Genomic DNA, 24,127 nt, shown 5'->3' on the forward strand with positions numbered 1-24,127 from the left:
CTGCACTAAAATTTGAACACAAAATTTCCAAGTTGCTTCTAGCTCCATGGAAACTGTCAAAAGAGGACAGAAGCATTATTGTTACTAGAAGCAACTCAGTAAGGATCTGCTGAACCAATACTCTAGTATTCTCTGGGGATAAAACAGCAGCCAAAATGTTATCTGCATCTTTTCAGAGGGCATGTTGGACACAGCTCCCTCCCCTCACCTGGCAGTTACAGTAGCATTAGATACATTGAGAAGTGGACTACAGTCATTCAACATATAGAAATGTGACTTGGTTACAAAAAAGGAAATAAAAAGTTTCCAGACTCCGTGTGTGAAATCATGTTGGGCCAGACTTTCAACTCAATCTAAACTACCAAAGTGTAGTGTAGTGTATAATAGAAGCACATGTTCCTCTTTACAGAGTATTTAGATACTTGCTTGGTTGAAGTGCTGTTCTAATCTGAAATGTGACTATAACAGTGGCATAGTAAAGCTCCATGATTTTTTGTCTTTCATTGACTACATGTTAAGTAGTCACCTTACAAATGAGTGTGGGTTTTTTAACTGCCAGCTCTGCAAACCCAATCTAAGCTCTGAGAGCCAAGCTGGTGTCTTTCCTTATCAAGGATCATCACAAATAATCAAGGCAAATGCTGCCTTCATGCACAGTTGTGTAACCCTGTTGAGGTCAGTGGATTTGGACAGTGGATTTTCTCTTAGGAAGCAATCCCTTTCCCTGCATCTCTTTCTCACATACATAATCCTTGTTTGTGTCAGCAGTCCCATTGACCTCATTGGAACAATTTACCAAGTCTTGTGGTGGATTCTCCATCACCGGCCATTTTGAAATCATGTTTGGATTTTTTCCCCCTAAAAGAGAGGCTCTGGTTCAAACTGGAATGATTTCAGGGAAGTTCTGTGGCCTGTGTCATGAAGAAGAGTAGCCTAGATGATCACAGTGGTCACTTCTGGCCTTAGAATCTATTCATCTAACTCTCGTGGGTAAGGTTTGCAAGATTGGACCCAGAGTCCCTTTTTATAGTTGAACCACATCTTGTTTTTCAGCCTCTTTGACTGAAAGGTGTTATAGAAGCATGTGAATAATTGTTAGGCTAACCCCAGACAAGACAGGATGTTGGCTGGAACTTATCCATGGCTGTGAAACAAAAACACAAAAGAAAAAATATATTCCAGCTTTTTGTAATAAAAAAATGACAGTCCTGCTTGGCTCTACTCAGTGCTATAAGTCAATTTCATTGGAACTAAAATACACAGTAAAAGTGTTGTCATCACAATGAGGTTCTGTAGAGTTAATGGGACTAATCTAACCAACCAGCAAGAGAGCTCAGTGCTGCTACAGCAGAGCAAATCCATCATGTCGTGAGTTTATTGATCTGCCTTCTTTGCTGATTCACAGGCATCAAGTAAACATTGATTAGTTTATTTTATAAAGAATTTTTGAGAATATTTGCAAACTTTTTAGGTTAGTCTTTCTAAAATGCTCCAATCAAGGCCCAGTTTGTCCAGCCGGGATTAGGACAGGAAGGGGACTCTCTCATGTGGTACTCCCTGTTTCTGGTGGTTGGGCTGATGGAGGAGGAGTGGTCAGGGTGTGGGTGGGACCAGGTGGATGCACATCACCCTCATTCTGGGCCTGTGGAAATATGTTAGAAAAAAATTACAGCTGCTGACTGTATTATCCGCCGTGTGTAGCCTCCAGCAGAGATCCTGGGGGCAGCAGAAACCAGAGGAGTCTCTGAAGCTGTGTTGTCAGGAAGGTGGGAGTTTAGTGGCGGGCAAAGTCATGGTGGAGGCACAGAACACTCATGAATGTGGCCCTGGCATCCTATGGATCTCCTGGGACCACCAAGTTTATGGACAACCTTGATGATAGGGCAATGCAGGAGATCCCTTCAAGAGAATCTTTGGGGTGATTTTCTCCTCTATTGTCTTCTCCCATGGGTTTTACCATGGGACTGGATGATCTGATAGACATTACTCCAGTCACCCGTCTGACACCATTTTCTGGCCTGGAAAATGTGGGGGCCACCATCTGGAATGTCACAAACCTGACAGAAATATAGCAATTAGTTTCAAGAAGACTATGCAAATGAGAAGAAGTGCTGGCTTCGAAATCACTCTGTCTTATGTAACTACTGTTGAAGGTGCATTCTTAGTTTATCAAGACACTGTACTTGGGAAGACACTTGAACTTAATTGGGCTGTTCTTGACATTAGGGTTCCACATATTTCTCTCATGCGTGCCAAGCTCTAGCAACAGCACTGTTCCATGCAAAAAGGACTTTCTGCTCATGGATCTCCCCCTTCCCACAAAGGCTTCTCCATGCTGCAGCATTCCCATAAATAGGGTTTCCAAGGGCAAGCAAGAGCTGGGTCAGATTCTAAGGCGGCCCAGAACTAATGTGGAGGATTTTGTATGGACAGCCAAAGGGATCCAGTAGATCTGTGGTATGGAACCCCTGGTTTCATCCATGGGGAAGGGGAAACAAGTCCCCTATCCCTGATGAAAAGATGCAGTGGAATCTCCACAAAGGTGACATCATGGAATTTTCTGGCCCCTCTGCGGAATGCACTCTGGCCCAATGGTCATTAGTTACTATGTCATATAGCGCCTGTCAGCAGGTGCCTTTCCCAGGCTGCTCTAAAGCAAACACGCACACTGCCAAGTCAATGACTTAACCCCTTTCTGGGTTTTGGCTTTATTAATGAAGAAACAAACAAACGATAACAGAACTGAAGTTCAGCTCAAGCCTTCTCCCCATTTTTGGTTTCTCTTACGGTTTCTGCTTCAGGGCAACCCATTCCCCGAGAAGCCATCCCCAGTCCTTTTTGGCTAGAGAAGGAAATGAGCCACCTGCCCAGGGAGAGAGCAAAAGCCACTTACCTCTTTCTCAGCAAGATAACAGGAGTCTCAGTCAAACAAATCCTGTTGTTGGTAAATAGTGGGCATGTACACTCTTACTTTGTCTACATCTGATTTTGATAGATATGCTATAGTAGGAATACCCTAACCTGAGAGAAGCATTGTGAACACTGTAAGGAACAGATTCACTAGAAACGGTCAATTTATTTGTTGTGAACACATTATTTATTGGATTGGTCTTTTTTCCTGTTCTTGAATTGCTGTGATTTTTACTCATTTCTTTGAAAAAAGTATTCCCAAAACAATTAAATAACAAAAACCCAACAGACAGCTCTCAGAAAAAGACCTCCACCAAATATTTGATAGTAGGGAGTCTTTACTCAACTAAGGGACTTGTACAATTTCATTGTCCAACCAGAGAAAAATCCAGTACCATATTATGCCACCTTTACTCTCAATTGCACTGATCTGGTGAGTAAGAACAGCACAATTTGGATGTCAACAAATAAATAATATAAAGTGGTACATGAAGTGGTTTTACAAATCATTTATCCTTAATAGCATGTGGTGTTATTTACAAAATAGGTAAAGACATGTAGATGATAACAATATGATTTGTATTAGTCATCAAGAACAGCTTATAAACAGATTACCAGTCAAATGCTCAGTTGGCATAAGTCAGCATAGCTATGGAACAACACTTATTTACTCCCACTGAGAAACTGGTCCAAACATGTAATGACAAAGCATCTAAAATCAGATTTTAAAAAGCAGTCAAGACAAAGTTTGCATGTGCCCATAATGTATTTTTTCTTACTAGCTGCATCAGAAGCAAGAACTCCCTTTCCCGTCTCCCACATATGTACAGAAGAATTTAAATAGGAGCAAAGCTTATGTACATCAATCTATACCAATATCCAAAGAAGCTATTTACACCCTCATTGAGTTCCCTGTAGCAATACAGGCCACCACACAGATCACAGATGCTGACCATATATTCCAAAACAGAGGTAACATGTAGGTCATGCTGTGACCTACAAAAAATATATGAAGCCGTTCAAAAGGGAACTGCTCACAGAGAAGCCTGTGAATATGGCATGAATGTCACTGGGTCAGTAAAGCTAGCCAGTGAAACTGGACGGGTGTCTACTTACTATTCAATTGCACCAGTGAAGTGCTTATTAGCTATTCTTTTAAATGAAATTGTACAGTTAAAGTTTTACAGCTTAATTAATTAATGCAATCACTCTTTTAGCTATAAATTGCTGAACACTGTCTGCAAATTTAGCTGTTCCTATATATGTGTAAAATTAGTTCCAGACTAATAAAAATAATCTGACACTGAGGCTTTTGTTATTTAGTGGAATTATATATTTTCTCCTACTAAAAAAGGAATCATGAAAAATATGGCAAATTTTACTGGTGGATCATGCAAAAATAACAATTCAGTTTGTCTCTGATCAATGCCAGAGGCAGAAAACATCAATACAACAGCAGTTCAAATATAAAATGAGTGACTTGTCTATGAATGACACAAAAGTATGGTAACCTAGGAACAAAAAATATGTTCCTGGATCAGAGAAATAATAGGAAGCTAATTGCCTGCTATCAGTCTAGGTTCTTATATGGCCCTCATCACTCTAAAACAAATACATGCATAACAATAATAAAATAAAGATATTATTATAATAATAATTTCTACCTAACACCTGTGATCCTAGGACCTCTAAGGATTTTAGAAATAATAGTTAAGACTTACAGAGAAGAATCTGGGAAGTAATATTATATCCATTTTAAAGAAAAGTGGTTCAGTGAATTTTAGCAAATCAGTGGCAAAGTAGGGATGGAACCAAGGAGTCTTGTATCCCAATATTATTGCTTAGTGCTAATTAATACCAACAGTACTACTTCGGAACATGGATCCAATATGTTCTGTGCACAAAGCATTCAATTGTAGCCTGACGTTAAATTATTTATTTTACTGTCTTGTAATTTTATTTATGCATTCTTATTACTCAGCATCATAGTGGCTTTACCCCTTCTTTCTCACATGTGAGGCCCAATTCTGCAACCTTTGCTCACATGAGTAGTTTTTATCTCACCTTAATACTACCAGAAAAGCTTGTCCACCATTTGTGGAGTTTGATTCAGCATATTTTTATCCAAATCTTTAGGCCTGACTCTGCTCTCAACCCAGTGTAAACCAGGCATATGGATGGAGTTACACCAGAGGTGAAAGTAATTTAAAGGATTTACCGGTACTCCGAAGTCCTGAGCAGGGAGGGTGTGGCCTCAACCGGAAGAGGCATGGCCTCAACAAGAAGAGGCGGAGCCTTTAAATACCTGGGCCCTTTAAATCAAGATTTAAATGCCCCAGGGCTCCGGCTGCAGCTGGGAGCCCTGGGGCCTTTAAATCACCCCCAGAGCTACCAGCTGCAGAGGCGGCTGGGAGCCCCGGGACTCAGGGATGATTTTAAGGTCCCCAGGCTCCAGCCGCCGCTACCACAGTGGAGCTCTGGGCCCTTTAAATCACCACCAGAGCCCTGCTGCCAGTACCCCAGGGGCTCCGGCAGCGGGGCTCGGGTGGCACTTTAAAGGGCCCGGGGCTCCAGCTGCTGCGGGGAGCCCCAGGCCCTTTAAAATGCCAGCCTGGAGAAGCCGGTCCGGTCCGGCACAGCGTACTGGCTCTTGCTGGTACGCCGTACTGGACTGTACCGGCTTACTTTCACCTCTGAGTTACACTAGAGTAAAACTGAGGCAAATCAGAAAAGAAGCCAGCCTCCATTATGTCAGTAAGTTAGCAACCGCAGCTATTTTAGAGTCAGACCATGCAGCTGCAAAGGGTAGCTGAGGAAGAGATGAAAGCACAAAGTGTGGTAAAAACTTTCAAACAAAAATGTCACAAGTTCAATCATTCAATCAAAAGAACTTGAAGCTTTTACAATTCAAGGTAAGTTTAACTTTTCACTTTATTTTGTTCACTCATTATGATTTCTCTCTAAACAAAGCTGAGATTCTCATGCAACTGTCCACAGATGTTTTTCCCCTTTAGAGTTTCACTTTCCAGGGTGACAATAAGACATCTTTCTTGACCCCAGTCCATGTAACATAAGGCATAAGCCTTTACCCTAGATATTCAAGGAAATCATAGTAAACATAATTTCAGTAGTGTTCAAAATGAAGATTGAGAAATGAAGCATGATACTAAACAGAAATTAGAGCATATTAGCTCATTTGGGAAAATGAAGGCTACCAAGTTAGGCAGACTGAAAATGGAAAGCAATGTGCATTTTACCATTAGTTATTCTAAATAATTTTAATTCAAAATATTTAATTGCTCTTGGTCAGCAATTTTATTTTCTATAAAATGAACTCAAAACAATTTTGTAAATTATAAATTTAGGAAAGAACTAGCATAATGCAATGTCTGTCCTTTCCAACAGATGATCTCCAGTAAAGGTGGATGAATTATTATTCCATTTAAAGTTATATTTGTAACAAAATTCGCCCCTTTTGGATTACCCAATTTTGAGATGTATTCATTGTTTCTAAATATTTGACAAATAGTTTATAGGAATAATTTTCACCTTCTGGATCATTCATTAATTTGTTCCTTTTTTCCACGTTCCTGTTACTGGTTTATTCTTTTCTTTTGTGATTGGTTACCTAAATGACATGGCTTTATTTATGCTCCCAGATTGGATTACAATGATTTTCTATTATGATTTTTTAGATGAATGAAAAATTATTAAAAAAATTTGTAAAATTTGAGGATTTGTGATGTTCTCTCAATTCTTCATCAACCAGCTAAACACTCATAGATTAAACAAATATGATTCCGCAAATTGTGGTGAACTGTGATCAACGCATTTATTCATGAAGAGATTTGAACTTTTCATCTTTTTTACTAGTCGACTATCCCAGCTGTTAGCTAGATCAAGGTCCCAAATTGTGTGCTTAATTCTGCACTATCCCTTGTGTCATCATTTAATCCTGCTTTGCATAGGTGTAAAAATACCACAGTTCTGGTTTGGTAGCATTCAGTTTTGCCAACTCCTGTGATTTTATCATAAGGCTTGCGATATTTGGTGTTTTTCTGAAAGACCCAGCTCCTGGAGGCAAGTGATTATGTGAGAATCTCAGCTTTCATTAAAAAATATACTAAATGTTTCTAACCCTAGTGGATATGGAGAAAAGCCAGAAAATGTGACCTGAGAGAGCGTCCTCAGGAAATTGAAAGAATCCCAAACGAATTTTTCTGTTAATATCACGATTTTTAAGCCAATTTCATATTTTGGGGGGGTCTGAAAGATTTTTGGACAATTCTGACAGTATTGAGCATTCCATCACCACTTTGCTCAGGTTTAAATGTTGATTAAAGGGACCCCGCCATGGAGAATCCAGCCACGAAGTTGTAAAAGATAAACATGTTAAAAACCAACACGGGGCCAGATCTTCAGCTGGTATAAATTAACAGAGTGATTTCACCATCTTGGGATGTGGCCCAATACCTTGATGTAAGGAATTCTGTTTTAAGTTCAATGAAAACAATTACCTTGTCAATTTAAGCATTCTCCTGCTTGTCTTGAAACCCAAATATGGCAAAAGTATGTCCATGAATCAGAATGTGAAAGTGAGCAGAAATCAAAGTAACATTGACAAGTCAGCTTGCATTGTGCACTTCTGGATTACACAAAGTCAACAGAAGGCATACATGTGAACAATGAAGCCAAGAGATGATCAAATAGATGGCTTCTGCTGTGGAGAGGAGAAATTATTTTAGCATTCTCAAGCTACTTAGCTTTCATCTCTTCAGTTTTGTTCTTTATTGTACAAAAGAACTCTTACTGTACTGAACACTTATGAAGGAGATGTGTACCACGTGTATCATTGAAATAACAAGTATCACATCTTTTATGTTAATTTCTTTTGGTCCTATGAGCCTTCCAATTGTGTGTTGTGACAGGTAGAAAATAAAAATGAAGTCAATCAATAAAAAAATGCTAATATAGAAAATTATAACTAAAAGTAGGATGGAAGCTCTGCAAGGAAGCTGTAATATGGCCATTTGCTTTTAATTTGGATGCAAATATTTTATGATGCCAATTTAGATTAGATTCTACAAGATGGAGACTTACTTAAAATGTCTAGTTTTTCTGCAATGACTCCTGCTCTCATCTTGCTGGCTGTTCACAGCTGAACACCAGCAAGTCAAGACCATGTGAGAGGAGGGGGCATAACATTTAGTTCAGCCATAGATAAAATTGTGTGCTAAAACTCTTTGTAAATAACATATGGGGTTATTGTGGCATGTGAGTGGGACAGCCACCAACATACCAAGGCGAGGTACTACCAGTAGGTACTGGTGAGACCTCATCTGGAATATTGTGTGCAATTCTGGTCTCCCATGGTTAAGAAAGATGAATTCAAACTGGAAGAGGTGCAGAGAAGGGCTTCTGGGATGATTGGAGGAATGGAAAATGTACCTTAAAGGGAGGAATCTCAAGAAGCTTGGCTTGCTTAGCCTAACCAAACAAAGGCTAAGGGGAGATATGATTGTCTCTATCAATACATCAGAGGGACACCTCCCAGGGAGGGAGAGGAGTTTATACAAGTTAAACGCCAGTGCTGACACAAGAACAAATGGATATAAACTGATAATCAGCAGTTTAGGCTTAAAATTAGATGAAGGTTTCTAACCATAGGAGGAGTGAAGTTTGGGAACAGCCTTCCAAGGGGAGCAGTGCAGACAAAAAACCTAACTTCTTTCAAGACTGAATTTGATAAGGTTTATGGAGGGGATAGTATGGTGAGATTGCCTACAATGGCATGTGACCCATTTGCAACTGCTAGTAGCAAGTATCGCCAACAGCCAGAGATGATACACTAGATGAGGAGGGCACCGAGTTACAGAGAATTCTTTCCCAGGTGTCTGGCTGGTACATCTTTCCCACATGCTCAGGGTTCAAATGATCACCATATTGGGGATGGGAAGGAATTTTTCCCCAGGTCAGATTGGTAGAGACCCTGGTGGTTTTTCATCTTCCTTTGCAGCATAGGTCACTTTCTGGTTTAAAATAGAGTAAATGGTGGATTCTCTTTAACTTGAAGTATTTAAAACATGATTTGAGGACTTCAGAAAGTCATCCAGAAGTTATGGGTCTATTACAGGAAGGGTGGGTGAAGGTCTGTAGCCTGCGATGTGCAGGAGGTCAGACTAAATGAGCAAAATGTTCCCTTCTGGTCTTAAAGTTCTGAGTCTATGAGATAGCGCTGGATGTCCCCAGTCCTAACAAGCAGGAGCTGCTACAGATTGAACCAAAGAGCAAAGTCTTATTAACTATGACTGTAATAGACTCATGTCCTCTGTGGATCAAGCACAGTGGCAGACTTTTAACACATGCTCACCAGTGGGTTACATAGACTCAAGCCAAGTAGCTGAGGAAATGCAAAAGATGCACTGACCCAATGGGAACTGCAGGAATTTGTTCACAGCATGAAAAAGACTCTGTCTCTGGGAGCACCAGGGCATCCATTGCTAGGGAGTTCCAAGAAGGCGCACATCACTATCCCCTTCCTGTGTCTCTGAGGTGGCCAGCATTTATATGGGGCTTTGCCAGAGTAAGTGCTGAAGGATCAGACTTTTCACTGGTGTCTTGTATTATAATATCCTCAACATGCTAGGATCCAATCTCAACCCACTTTAAGATAAAACACATTGAAATGATTGTGATGTCACAAAGGGGCCATATTCTGTTCACAGGAGCAAAGCCTGAGTAAAAGGGCTTTTTTCAAGGCATCTACTGGCGTGATGAGTGTTTCCCCTTAACACACAACAAAGGACCAGTAGAACCTGGGATGTGGCTGCTACTAACACGTATGGAAGAAAAGGAGGATACAACCCACCAAGATGTGAATTTGGGTCTTCCCTGTTCCCAGGCTGTACGTTCTCCATATCCCTGGCCTGCCCACATTCCACTCTCACAGCAGGGACTGGCAGAATTCCCATACATGGTATCTCTGCCTGGGCCTCATTGCAGCAGAAACATGAGATTTGTGTTGCAATTGGAGCCTTGAAAGCTAATGAAGAGAGGCCGAGATTTGTCTCAATATTTATACAAGACAATGGTTGTGGGTTCAGATTATTTCATTCCTTTGACAACTGTATTAATCATTTCAGAATCAAGAGCAAATCTGGTCTTGCTTGCAAAGCTATTTGACTGAAGTCCCATGTGCAAGGCCATGATTCACTGTGTCCTTCCCTCCTCCCAATACCAGTTGGGCGATGGGGTTGTAAGGGTCAAGTCCAAGAACCCCGGGGGGAGAACAAGAAACGTGTCAAGAACTGCTGTGTTTGGGGAGGGATTATGGGAAGCAGTGGCTAGAGATGGGCAGTTGGTGTTATTTCTCACCCAGGGTGACTGTAAAGATGGAGATATCCTGATTCTCAAGTTATCCCCACAGAGCTCTCTGTCAGCTTAAAGCTGCTAGTACTCCACACGACGTGACACTGGAAAGTATTCAGTAAACATAGCGTTAGCATTTCATCCTGTTCCTGGGGTCCCCAGTAAATTTGTCATTGTTATCTGCCCATTTCACAGGCGGCAGAGTTCATGAGATAACCAAAGCCACAGATGGAGCTGGTGTCAGTTCAGGGATTAGAACTTCCTTTTTTACTAATTTCTAGGCTTAAACCACTGGACCACATTGGTCCACTAATAGGCTTGATTCTGCTCTCATTTACACTGATGTAAATTAGGAGTGACTCCATTATACTGGGAGTGAAACCAGAGTTAGATCCATTGACTTCATTAGAGTTATACCGGATTTAAACCCGTGTTAGTGGGATCAGAATCTAGCCTATTATCTTTTTATGGTAAGAGGAGTGCTTTTATGCATTTGTAAACTGTGATATTAACTGGATAAAAGGAATAAAAGGAAAAGGATGGATAATAGAAACCAAAACCTGAAAATGACTCTGGCATCATACTGTCAGTAGAGTTACACAGTGTTTCTCTGACTTGAATACTATGAAGTCAGTTATCCTTTGTAATAACAATGGAGAAATTATGCATCCCCTTTCCAGCTGCATTAAAGTTTTGATAATAATAAAAGGTCAAGATGGTTCCACCATGCATTTATAAATGATAATAGCCTGTTGTTTGTTCTGTACAACCACATTCTAGTGCTGCACCAGTGTTATCTTCCCATTAAGTAGAGGCTAAAACAAAAGAGAGTAGGATAACAGAAGACCTGTGTTTAAAAGCTTACTGAGCTAGAAATAACCACTGGAAACAGAAGGACAGTATGACCAGAGGACACTGAAAGATGCTGGGGCAAATTCAGCCAAAGGCAGTTACCTATTGTTTGTATTGTAATAGCAGCTAGAGATCCTAGTCAGGGTTGTGTTGGGCACTGCAGAAACAAGTGGACAAATTCAACTCCAAGGCTAGGGCCAGCCTCAACCAGTGTAGACCCTCGCAGAATAGCCAAGCCAGCAAGTCCAACAGGAGGGAGGTTGCAGTGATGGAGAGCTCCAGAGGATCCACTTATAGGTGGTGGAGTTCCAAAAGTCAACAAGGCTGTCCTGGGAAAGGGTATGGTCAGATGCATCAAGTCAGCAACTCCGCTCAGCCACCTCTGCTGGGGGGATTCCCACTAATTTCCCAACAAAGATGAAGTTGCCCATTCCCATTGGAAACACCTCCTGCTCTCCCCTGAGGGTGAATCTCCCAGAGGTGCAGACTCACCCCCTTTAAAGATAGGATTGATTCTGGCTCAGTGGGTGCAACATCCATTGACTTAATTGCACCTGCTTGTGCCTGGGCTGAATTTAGTCGCCAGATCCATTTATATGACACTCACTTTTTAGTCCCAATGCCAAATCACTGCAAGCTATGTTACTATATACATATGAGTTCACCCACACCAGGTGTAAACCTACTGAAGTCAATAGAATTACCATGGATTTACACCAGCATAAGAGAAATCAGAATTTGGGCAGGCATGTAAATCATGTTAACATTTAGAGCACAGCTGATTTTGGCCTGGCGTTTGTACACTGGTGGAATGAACACACAACAGCAGGCCTGAACAATGGGAATTTTGCCTGAGCCAGGATTGAAGGATCAAATCCAGTATTATTGGACAAAATGGACCCTACGTGACACTAACACGCTTCCCAGAGTTCAAGCTGTTCATGGAGTGTACATCAAGGCAGAATCTAGCACAATGAATGCAGGGCATTTAGAAAGGAGAATCTGACTTTTCCTGGTACAATGGTGCATGGGGCATTTCTGAGTGCAAATCCATAGGTTTAAAAATATGGTTTGACATTTTTTCTCCCAAGATCTTAATTTAAACTTTTAATATCTATACCTAGAGCTATCTATGCATCCATCCCCAGGCCATAAGGTATATGTTCAGTGTCTTATATCCATTTATATTAATGGAAACAAATTACTATTTAGTGCCATAAAACAGACCAATGATGATATGATATAGGTCTATCCTAAGTGCCATAATGAAACCAAGGGACAATAATTCAGTAACTGAAGAATAAATCTTACACCACCCCAACTGGAATGTTTCTTCCGTTACTGGCAGTGACAACAGCACATGTACTGTACATACAAAGACATGCAGCTCAATGCTTGAGAAAATTTATACACATACACACACCCCTCTTCCATAACAACAAGATCTATATAGAAACATTTTTAAAAAGACAGTCTAAAAATGAAAGCTCACACAAAGCCACAGCAAAACAAAATAGGTAAATCTGTGCTGCAAACAAAATTAATCAGAGTGGCTTCTTCTACACTGCTCTTGGCTTAGCTGCACTTACTACCGCAAATGCTATTTCACTAAGGCCCAACCCCAGTATCTGGGAGTTACTGAGGCTCAGCCTAAGCCCTTTGAAAAAATACATTCCTTTTTTTTGATTAACAACCATCTTCAGTGCATCCCATTTTGTAACAGAAAGGAAAGAAGATGACAAATAAAAAAAGGGATTTGAGGGGTGTTCAGAGCATGAGGTTAGCTACGATGAATTCCTGGAATATTGTTTTACTAAGACTGTTCCTAATCAGCCCACCTGCTCCTTGCTCCATCTTTCTATATCTCCAGCTCTCTCACTCCATCCCTCCCACTTCTCCCTCTCTCCAGCCCCCATGCTCTCTCTAATAGCTCAGATGGAAGTCATTGTTTCACAGACATATTAAAGATACTCAGAGCAACCGGATCAGAAAATACATCATCAGCGTGAGAATAATGACCCTCCGCCACAATCATTAATAACAGCAATAAAGGCAGTGCTGGCTCTGCTGCTCACCATGTCGAAACCAGGAGAAGATGCTGAAAGGCGAGGGATGTGCAAGCTGAATCCATTTTCCCTGTTACTGAGGCTGTTTCAAAGCCCAACATCAGCAGCTGCTGGGATTCCCCCCCCCCCCCGCCCTCCGCCGGCCCTCTGCTTGGTGATGCTGAGGATGTAAACCACCCGCCCACCCAGAGCAGCAGCAGCAGCAGCCAGCCAGCTCCTTCCTAGGAGGAGGAGGAGGGTGATGAGCTCAGTGAGCAAGAGCCTGGACTTGCAGAAGGCACTGCTGCTCCCTCCTCCCTCCCCAGCTGCAGCGCTGAGCTCTCTCTAGGCGCCATGGCAACAGCCATAAAAGATGGAGGGAAAAGGAGGAGATGGGGGAGGGAAGAACAGGGAGAGACTGAGGCTTATTCCCAGAAGCTGCTTCAGCCAAGGGAGAGACACTTCAGTGGCCATTACAGCTCATCAAAAAGGGCGAAACTTGCCCTAGGCTAAGCAGGGCCCCCTATAGATGCTAAAGGTCCCGTTTCGGAGAGCTTCCTTAGCTGAGTCAGCAGGGCTGACAGGTGTGAGCTTGTCAAGGGCATGAATCCCTCACGTCAGGAGGGGACAGTGGGCATTTGCCTGCCCACAACAAGCTGTTCTGCATTGGGAAATGCAGGTGTTGAGGGTGCAGCAGAGGAGGCCAGCGGGAAAAGGCAGCTTTGCAAAGGTTAAATGGAAGGACGTGAAGAGTGGTGAGGAGCTGGCAATTTCATTAAGCCAATGAACCGAGCCACAACTATTGAAACATATATAGCGAAAGACAACCTGTAAGACATCTAGTGTAACAAAGTCAGGCTGGACAGCTGCAAAAGGGTCCTCATAGTGGGTCCCAGGAAGTGGGCAGGTACCTCTCCTGCAGCCTGTGAGGAGGATCCACAAGGTCCAGGAACTCAAATAATTACGGGGGACAACCAAAAATGTAATAGGGACAGGAGTGAAGGTCAAAGGGTCAAACAAAGGGAACTTGAAGGGGACACTGAGCAGAGAACCCCGGTCAAGGGAACCAGCGGATGCTGCTGAAAGGAACCTCTGCCCGGATACGTGAGTGAAGGCAGGATCGGAAATAGGACCCCCAGTTGCAGGAAACCCCCTCAGCCAACCTCCTCTCCCTGGCAAAAGACCGGCAGCCCCACATGCCACCTCCACTTCAGTAAAATCTGAAGTACCCTGTATTCTACAGTGCTGGCCAAAAACTCTACAAAGTAAGGTGCAAATCAGGGACAAGTACTACAGGCTGCTGGATCTTATTTATAACTAAGGGTTTCTTAACAAAGACTTGTGGGTTCTCAGCCAGGGGTCACAACCCTCAATGCTGTGGGGAGAGTTGCAAACAATTATCAGGAGGTCATGAACACCCTGCCCTTCTTTATTGCTAAGTGGGAGGGGAATCACGAACCAGGAAACACTGAAAGCCGCTATAACACAATTAAAACCAACCTTTTACATTTGTTAGCAAAAAGCCTTGGAAAAATGCAGTATTTACTTGTACATCACCCTGCACAACACCTACTAGATGGCACAATAATGTCCTAAGAAAACTTTTAGGCAAATAAATCACATCAGTGTAGCTTGTTGGTCCCTCACTATATTTAATGGGGCCACACACTAAATGATGAGGATAAAATTAAATAGTCCATTCCATGAGCACCGTCCCTCCCTGGGCACTGAATGAGGCAGGGGTAGTATGTGACAAAAGTAGTATGTGATCATGTAACTGTTTCATAATATATACACATAAAGGAATTAAATTAATGTTGAACAGACAGCGTTAATGCTGGCATTTCCTAATTTTAAGAGCTTGACTTTGCATCTTTAACATTTTTTAATATAGTTTTTTGGGTGTAATATTTATGCAAGGTCATATTCTGAATAGAGACTTTTTCTATGTTTTTTTCTTTAGTTCCTACAGTGGTTGCTATTAAAAAGTGCCTGTTTACTCAGGCACCATACTATGGTATCTAAGATACCACCATTAGCTGTTGCCTGTTTTAAGCACAGACATATTTTACAGTAACTCAGGTATCACCATGGGGTGTCTCTTGGTAAATATTGACTTTCTGATGGCGACCACTGCACTCTTACTATTCCAGGTCAGTCTCTACTTTTGAGCAAGGGATTTTTTGACATCATGTTATACAATATTCATTCTTACACTGACTCTTGGTACATTTACAAGATGTTTTACTAAGAATTCACACACAAATAAGGCACACAATTAAGTAAACATTAAATCAAGAATAAGGGAGTGAGCATTAATGTCCAGCATGTGGTTTTTGTAATTCATCCATGAGCTAAGTGCATACCGATTGTTAAACCCTAGCTGTAAACTAAAGAATCTTATAGCTAAAAGGACAGTGTCCAATTTCAGTGGAATTCAGAAATTAGTTCAGTGGAATTATTCTGGATTTACACCAGTGTAACAGAGTATATTATGACCCAAGTACTATTGTTTTGAATAAAAGGTCTTGGGTGTACAAAAAATTGAGCTATAAAGACTCAGAGTAAATTTTCAAGGAGTCCCATAGCATGGAGTCCACATGGCTAAACTACTAAAACAGACACCATCAAAGTTGGCTTTGGAAAAATAAGACACTGTCATACTTCAGGCCTGATTCTGCACCTATTGAAGTCAAAGACAAAACTTCCATTGACTATCTTGGGAATCAGATCAGACCCCATGATTGAAATCATGCTAGCTGGAACTTGCATAATAAATTGCAAGTACAATTTGAACCCATCTGGTGCACATAGCCATAGAGATTTATTTTATCCTGTTGTGGATTTTCAGTCCTAAGATAACGTTTTGCAGGACAGAATTGCAATTTGCTTTCTTTTTAAAATTGTTACTTCTCTAAAGCAAAGGCTCATACTTCAGATTTTTACCTGAGAAACCAGGCTTTTGGTTATTGCATACATATCACCCACTATGTGTACTTCATAAAGTCATAATGACAGGTATATACAGGATGGGAACGTTTATTTACGTCAAAATGGTTCAAGGGAATCCAGGGCTAAATTCTGACTTCTTGTATAATTGGACAATTCTGCAGCCTTGAGGGTAGAACAGCTTCCACAAGAAAAGCTTGTTGGGTCGAGTGGGTAGTGGCTTCTGCCTCTGTCTTTATGCATGTCCCATTGTCCACATGGATCATTGCCAACTAATTCGCCCCACTGTGATTCTTCTTAGAATAACCAGGATTTAGTGACTTGGAATGAATTCTGGTGCAAAAAACCTGTGACTCAGAGGTCATAAAAAGTAACGTTTCTAGCTGTTGGCAGTAAAAATCTAGCCATGAGAAGAACGGCATCTGCCACATTTACCAACATATAAAGGACAGCCAGGAACCCAAATTCTACCCTGCCTTTTATCCATTAACAACACTTAGCATTTGTATGGAGCTTCACTTTAAAGCCTTTGTATAGATTAATTCACATTAACTAACAACTTTCATAGCAACCATGGGGTAAAATCCAAGAGGCTGTAGTGTTGAACAAAACCTGTTCTCCAGAATACTCATCTGTTGAGGGCTTGATTAGGGTTATACTAGTGTAACCTAACTGATTTCAGTGCAGTTACTCCTGACTAGAGCTGGCGTATCAAACCATGAGTCTACTACCATCATTGTAACCAGATCTGAAGTAAGGGCTACAGTCTACAGGGAGTTGAAATATCCAGCTGAAGTATTCCCAGAGTGGCAGAGGCTGCTGACATCTGAAGGTGCATAAGAAAAACAAGACAGGGGATGTTATACTGGAGTAACTGCAATTTGTTCTCTTTCCTGTGCCTTACATCCCCAAACAATCGTTTTTAAAGCCAATTATTTGGCATTTTAGGCCACAGTAAGTCATCCTCCTTGGAACAGGAGTAACTCCACAGCGAACTTGGTCGTATTCCTAACTGTGTCACTGCTGGCATTTTTGCAAACAATGCCACTACTGCACCCAAGAACAATGTGGTAAGCAGTTTTCCAGAAAGCACCCAAGACTCCACAACAAACTCCCTTGACCCCGCTTATAGCTGAGGGTCCAACCAGAGGACATTTTTCTGGGCAGCCAAGAACTTTATGACCTGGTAGATTTGGAGAATACAAAAGAACCCCATACAGACAACTGAATAGGGGGATTTCAGAAACATTTCCCCAGGTACTGGCTGTCCATTGCCACGTTGGGTGGAGCTAGGAGCCTCTCTCTGCCTATACAGCTTTTGACCTCTTCCCCACAAGGTGCTCAAAATGACATCCATGCTGGAGACCTAAAGCTATAAAGTTTTATGTCCTTGCAGTATTAATATTACCACCAGTAGCCACATGTGCAGCCTCCAACCCCACTCTCCCTCCGAGCTGCTTTGTCTCACTCCCTCCTCTGTCCATCCCTCACGCACCCCCTTCCCGTGCTCAAGATGTAGGCCCCACAGGGGCTAACAAATCAAATGCTTTGCATGGCAGGCATGTTTCTTGTAGTAGCAGAAACTGAAAGAGAAAAGTAATAGAAAAAGTAATTTGTCTTCACAGTTTCATAAGTGCCCTCAGCTTTTAGCTAATGAGGTTTTGTGTGTAAGTTACCTGAATCAGGCTTTGGAAACATTTCAAAATGCATAGGTATTTTAAGGCATTGTCAGGCACTCACGGCTCTCTGAAATGCTTGGGCTCAGCGGGAGAACTTAAAGCAAAGATTGTGCTCTATTTGGGCATGCACATTGCAAAGCAGTGCAGCTATCTCAGGACTGCCCATCTACCTAGCATGTCCCTTCCACTCTTGCAGCAGCATGCAATTACTAACCTGCCTTCTGCTGCCGCCACCCACCAGCCCTCCACTCACCTCAAACCACAGGCCCCCACTCACTGGAAATCATCACAAGCCCACCTAAACCCTCAACCATCTAACACCACCGTTGCCTACTCCACCCCTCAGCCTCTTTACAGGGGGCCTATGTGAGGAGAAAATAATTTGCAAAACTTCTTACCATCTTGAAGCAAACCCCAGAGTGAGAGGAGAAGATGGGAATGGTGAAAGCAACATTTTATCATTGTTGGCATGGAAACTAAGATTGGGGCAATTCGTACTTGTGTTTTTTCTGATTTCCCTTAGCACCTGCAATGCCACAGTCCAGGCATATAGGGGACTTGTCACCTGCAGAGAGGCTGACAAACTGCTGAAGAAAAAAAGAGGCGAGAGAGGAAATGTTCAAAGAACTGCAGCCCAAGATGGTTGGGAAGGCAGAAGCGTGAAGGGAAGGTTTTCTGGAACACTCAAAAATGGAGTGCACGGACCTGGAAAGGGACACACATGATGCAGATGGTGCAGAGTCAAACAGTTGTGATGCAGCAGCTTTTGCTACAAAGGTCAAGCCCAGCATCCTATTCTACCAAACCATGGAGACCATCCTGGGACCTCCCTTTCAATCAACCAAATAGCAGGCCCTTCCCATAGCATTCCTTCCCCTCCCTCCCCGGAGATGGAGAACAGTTTACAGTGCCCCACTTACAGGCCTTTGTGAGCACTCCACACTCTGAGCATGCCCCAATTGCATTGGCTTTAGCGCTGTGTTCTTGTTTACTATTTTAAAATTCAAGCAGCTTCATTACTGCTGTTATTTATAAACTCAGTACATTTTTTTTTACAACTCAGCTGAAAACTTTCACAGAGGAGCAGCTCCCCACCATCAGTTATATAACATCCCCGCTGTCATATTAATTCCTAACAAAATCAATACACAAATGCATTTCAGCCATGTCCTTGGTTATAGCACATTCATTACCCACAACTGCCCCGGCCTCTAACATAGGAGGACAATGCCTGCCTGACCCGGTTTCCCTCATCACTTGGGGCATTTTGCAGAGGCACCCTATCTAGCTATCCAGAGCGTTCTGAAAGGCCTTCCCCTGCTCCCACCCCACCTCCAGGATTTCTCCCTCACTCACATAGCTGTTCTGAAAAATACACCAAGTACTTGTCATGCTAGGTACATAATGCTGAGAAACATCCAGCCCTGTCATGAGGCTCTGCCACTTGCCTTTCAGTCTTCCAAATGCATACAGGACTATCATTCTGCAACTATGCAGGGGATAGTTAAACTGCTCCTTTCTCTTGTCCAAGTGTCCGGTGTATGGCTTTGTGAGCAGGGGAAGCAGAGAGTAAGATGGGTCTCTGAGAATGACAGGAGGAATGATAACTCCATTAATGTTCATAGTGGTCCTGGGAGCAAAAATTCCATTGCTCATTCCAGCAGACAGGCCTGAATTTTTAACCATCCTGGCACCATGGACCTTGCCAGATCACCCAGATTAATACTGGTGAAAAAACAGCCTTACAGTATCATGGCGAAATATCCTATCCTGTTGATAAAGTCTTTGGCCTGGTGTGGGGACAAAGAATAGGTGTATATGTCCCATCAATAGCCCTGTGCAAAGCTACCAATAACCTTCTGTGCATTGCTAAGCTTAATGACCTGCATAGCTGCATCCTCCTCATAGCATCACAAACCTCCATGACAACAGCCTCAATTGTTGATCTACCAACACCAAACTGGTTAGCTACTGACCAGTAGCAATCAGGGGTAGTGAACTTTAGACAGTGATAGTTCCCTCCACTGTGGGAAAGCATGTGACTGTCATGATGGTGTTCGGCCACAACACTTCTAAGGTGAGCTCTGCACTGCTCTTTAGGAAGGCAGTCTTCCACATCCTGAAGTTCTGAATCACTATCAGTGTTTTCCCCAGAATTGCAATTAGGGTGTGTGTGTGTTCAAAAATATGGTGGGGGGGGAGGGAGCTGAGGACCGATGAGGGGTGAGACCATTAGGGTGAAGGTGGGCTGCTGTATGGCACCATGGTAAAAACTGAAAAATGTTTCACGACCATTTTATTAGATGTAACTCATGTTTTTAAATCATCACACAAATTAAAGTTGGCTACACAAACCTACTATGAAGCACTATATTTATATCCTTCTTGGTTTCTTGTTGTAATTTTGCACAACTCAGTTAATGAACTCTCTAATGCAGTGCATTCATTTTTGGTGGCTTCTCATGTGTCTAGTCCTTCCAGTGCTTCATGATATGCTCATGATCAGGCAGCAGGTGACTTCTTTCAGAACACAAAATTCTATTCAATGAGGAAAAAGAATGCTCAACTGTCGCTGTTGTGACTGGGAGTAGAAAGAGATGAATTCCTACTTCTTTAATCCCAGGAAACATAGCACAAAATTTGGGTGGAACCACTAGTGATGATAAAGAAGTTGAAGTCAAATCTTCATTTGTTCATCGTATGATATTCCACTCAGTGTTCAAATTCTCTGTTCTGTCTTGATCCCATTGCAGCCCCATCACAGGTAGTACCTCACTCCACTCAGCTGTTGGTGTTTTATAACACAGGCATCTGTAAAAGCTACGTAGAGATTGATAGAATCCAGAAATTGCTGTTGTAGAGATGTAAGAATCAAGTCTGTGCACTTTACTTTTTCAGCTGGCTTAACAAACACTTCTTGTCCTCTTCATTTGAGGAGTTAATATAAGTGCCCTAATTAGTCAACTTCTGAACTGAAGTCTTTGCTTCTTCCAGTACATTTTCAATTGATAGCTCTCTGATTGATCCAAGTATAGCTTCCATTGCTGGACAGAGATCTACTACTGTTGTAGCAGATGCCTGGATGGTATTGTTTAATGACCCAGGTGGTTTCAACAGTAGACTTACAGGAGAGAATGGCAATTGTCTTCTCTGAACGAAGGAGTAAAAGTAGTCCAACAGCCTCACTACTTAGATCTGTCCCATCTCAGTAGATCCTTTCCAAAGCCAATAATTATTGTTGCAGTAATTTTAAGACAACAGCCAAGGATCGCTCATGAGAAAGCCAGAAGGTTTTCCCAGGTTGGACTACTTTGAACTTCAGTCCCAGCGTATCTTCTATATTTTCCAAGACATTCAGTCCTTTTGGACTCTTGCTGAAAAAAGAGTATAATGAAGATGTTAAATTTATGGTTTTTTAAATGCCTTTTGAAAATTCTGTAGCTCATACTAGTGCTAGTTGGAGTAGATGGCCTCTGCAGTGTGTATTGGAGAGTTTAGAGTTACACTTTTCTCTGAGCAAAGCTTGTACTCCACTATGTCTTCCAGAGAAGTTTGCAGCTGCATCAAATGCACAAGCAGCTGTCTCTTTGGGGTTCAATTTACAAGCATTTAACTCTTCTAAGATGTGGGTTGTCATAGATGTAGTCAATGTGTCTTCTATAACCTGAACATCTAGAAATTAATCTATTGGCCTACCACTGATATCAAGATCACCATACGCAGTGACAATACTTGACACCCATTTGCATTGGTGCATTCATCAGCCATGTATGCACATTTTCTGAATGAGGTGAGCGAGTTCTTCACTTTTTCGACTGCTGTCTTTCACGGTTGCATGGCATGCTTCTAATCAGTCAGTTGAGTTTCTTGCAGAATGATAGTGAGCATTTGCTAGTCTTGGCCGGAACTAGTGTCCAACTTCAGGATGAACAAATGACAATGCACTTAACATTGGCCTCCAGTTTATAATGTGTGGTATCTCTTGCTTAAAGAGAAATTATGATGTGACAGCCATGTGTATTTGAATAAACTGTGTTGTGTCTCCAGCATTTTTAACAGACTCATTAAGAACTTCTAAAATTGGCTTTGACAATGACTGGCTTATAAGGCTTTCTGCATGTCGATGCAATCCAGAGGATGGTGTTTTGCAGTCTTTTCACATAGTTTGTCAGCATTGGCTTTACTGATCAGTCTGGCAAACCAAGCTCCTCCACTTTTATTATATAAATCCACAGTATGCTCACATCTTGAATCCTGGATGCAGTTCTGGTCTCCCCCTCTCAAAAAAGATATATTGGAATTGGAAAAAGTACAGAGAAAGGCAACTAAAATGATTAGGGGTATGGAACAGCTTCCATATGAGAAGCGATTAAAAAGACCAGGACTGTTCAGCTTGGAAAAGAGAAGACTAAGAGGGAATATGCTCGAGGTCTACAAAAGCTTGACTGGTATGGAGAAAGTGAATAAGCTCCTTCACATAACACAAGAACTAGGGGTCACCCAATGAAATTAATAGGCAGCAGGTTTAAAACAAACAAATGGAAGTACTTCTTCACACAACACAGAGTCAACCTGTGGAACTTTTTGCCAGGGAATGTTGTGAAAGCCAAGACTAGAACAGTGTTCAAAAAAGACTAGATAAGCTGATGGAGGATATGTCCTTCAATGGCTGTTAGCCCGGATGGGCAGGGATGCAACACCATGCTCTGAGAGCCTCTGTTTGCCAGAAACTGGGAGTGGACGACAGAGGATGGATCACTCAATAATTGCCCTGTTCTGTTAATTCCCTTTGAAGCACCTGGCATTGGCCACTGTCACCAATGTGATATATGCCATCATGTGCCAGCAATGCCCCTCTGCCATGTACATTGGTCAAACTGGACAGTCTCTACGTAAAAGAATAAATGGACACAAATCAGATGTCAAGAATTATAACATTCATAAACCAGTCGGAGAACACTTCAATCTCTCTGGTCACGCGATCACAGACATGAAGGTCGCTATCTTAAAACAAAAAAACTTCAAATCCAGACTCCAGCGAGAAACTGCTGAATTGGAATTCATTTGCAAATTGGATACTATTAATTTAGGCTTAAATAGAGACTTGGAGTGGCTAAGTCATTATGCAAGGTAGCCTGTTTCCTCTTGTTTTTTCCTACCCCCCCCCCCCCAGATGTTCTGGTTTAACTTGGATTTTAACTTGAAGAGTGGTCAGTTTGGATGGGCTATCACCAGCAGGAGAGTGAATTTGTGTGGGGGGGTGGAGGGTGAGAAAACCTGGATTTGTGCTGGAAATCACTTTAGATAAGCTATTACCAGCAGGACAGTGGGGTGGGAATAGGTATTGTTTCATATTCTCTGTGTATATATAAAGCCTGCTACAGTTTCCACGATATGCATCTGAGGAAGTGAGCTGTAGCTCACGAAAGCTTATGCTCTAATAAATTGGTTAGTCTCTAAGGTGCCACAAGTCCTCCTTTTCTTTTTGCGAATACAGACTAACACGGCTGCTACTCTGAAACCTGTCAGAAGACAGAGCACTGGGCTACCTGGAGCATTGGTGTGACGCAATATGGCCAGTCTTATGTAAAAATTAATTATAATATAATAAAAATGTTTAGTACAGAAACTCCCAACACCAACCAAAATTGATCACTTGAGCAACACAGCTCTGTCTGCTCAATATCTAGGCAGAGTAGGTGAGTTCATGTAAATACTGTCTGGTCCTGAAGCCTCCCCCCCCCACATCCTGGCTCATCACTAGGTATCAGGGGAGAGCTCATTCAGACCTTGCTTACAAATCATAATTTGAAATTATAAGGTTGGCCAACATTGTTAAAATAATGCGCCAACGTTGTCATAAAAACAACAGCTGTGTGAAGAAGCTGGTCTTTGTTCATACTTTTCAAACCTATTATACTTTTCCAGGTACAAGTATTTTATCATACATTGTATATGCTTTTGAAGTGTGTATTAATGTTTCAATTTCAATTCAAATTTCTAACCAACGACTAAATTGGCAACATTGCACTAGTTGAGCACTGGGCGGGGTGTTGGGGAAATTCGGGGGGCGGGGTGGGGGAGCGTAAGGAAATCCCTGATCACTATTCTGTCCCACCAGTCACTGCTAGTTGGCCGAGCCCAGAAGCGGCACTTGACCAAGTGAAGCTGTTCCAGATAAACGCCCAGCAGAAGTAACTGCTCAGTTTCATTCTCTTGCGACTCCTCTACCTGTAGTTGTATTGCTGCAGCCTTGGAAGCCAGAGCCATATCCATCTGGTTGCACAAATGACAACTGCTGTGCCTCACCCGGTTTGTATTAAT

General features: G+C 42.0%; 1 protein-coding gene across 2 annotated transcripts in view; it reads right to left on the reverse strand.

Annotated features, from left to right (window-relative positions):
- The window catches only part of JAKMIP2 (janus kinase and microtubule interacting protein 2), a 104,103-nt gene extending 90,800 nt beyond the window's left edge, over positions 1–13,303 (reverse strand). For both annotated transcript variants that reach the window (XM_084636661.1, XM_084636660.1), the window contains exon 1: positions 13,206–13,303. The gene's annotated coding sequence lies outside the window, so the exon portion shown is untranslated. The remainder of the gene's footprint in view (positions 1–13,205) is intronic.
- Positions 13,304–24,127: the final 10,824 nt, after the last annotated feature.

Source organism: Lepidochelys olivacea (genome assembly GCF_965140295.1).
Source record: "Lepidochelys olivacea isolate rLepOli2 genome assembly, chromosome: 8".
NCBI classification, from domain to species: domain Eukaryota; kingdom Metazoa; phylum Chordata; order Testudines; family Cheloniidae; genus Lepidochelys; species Lepidochelys olivacea.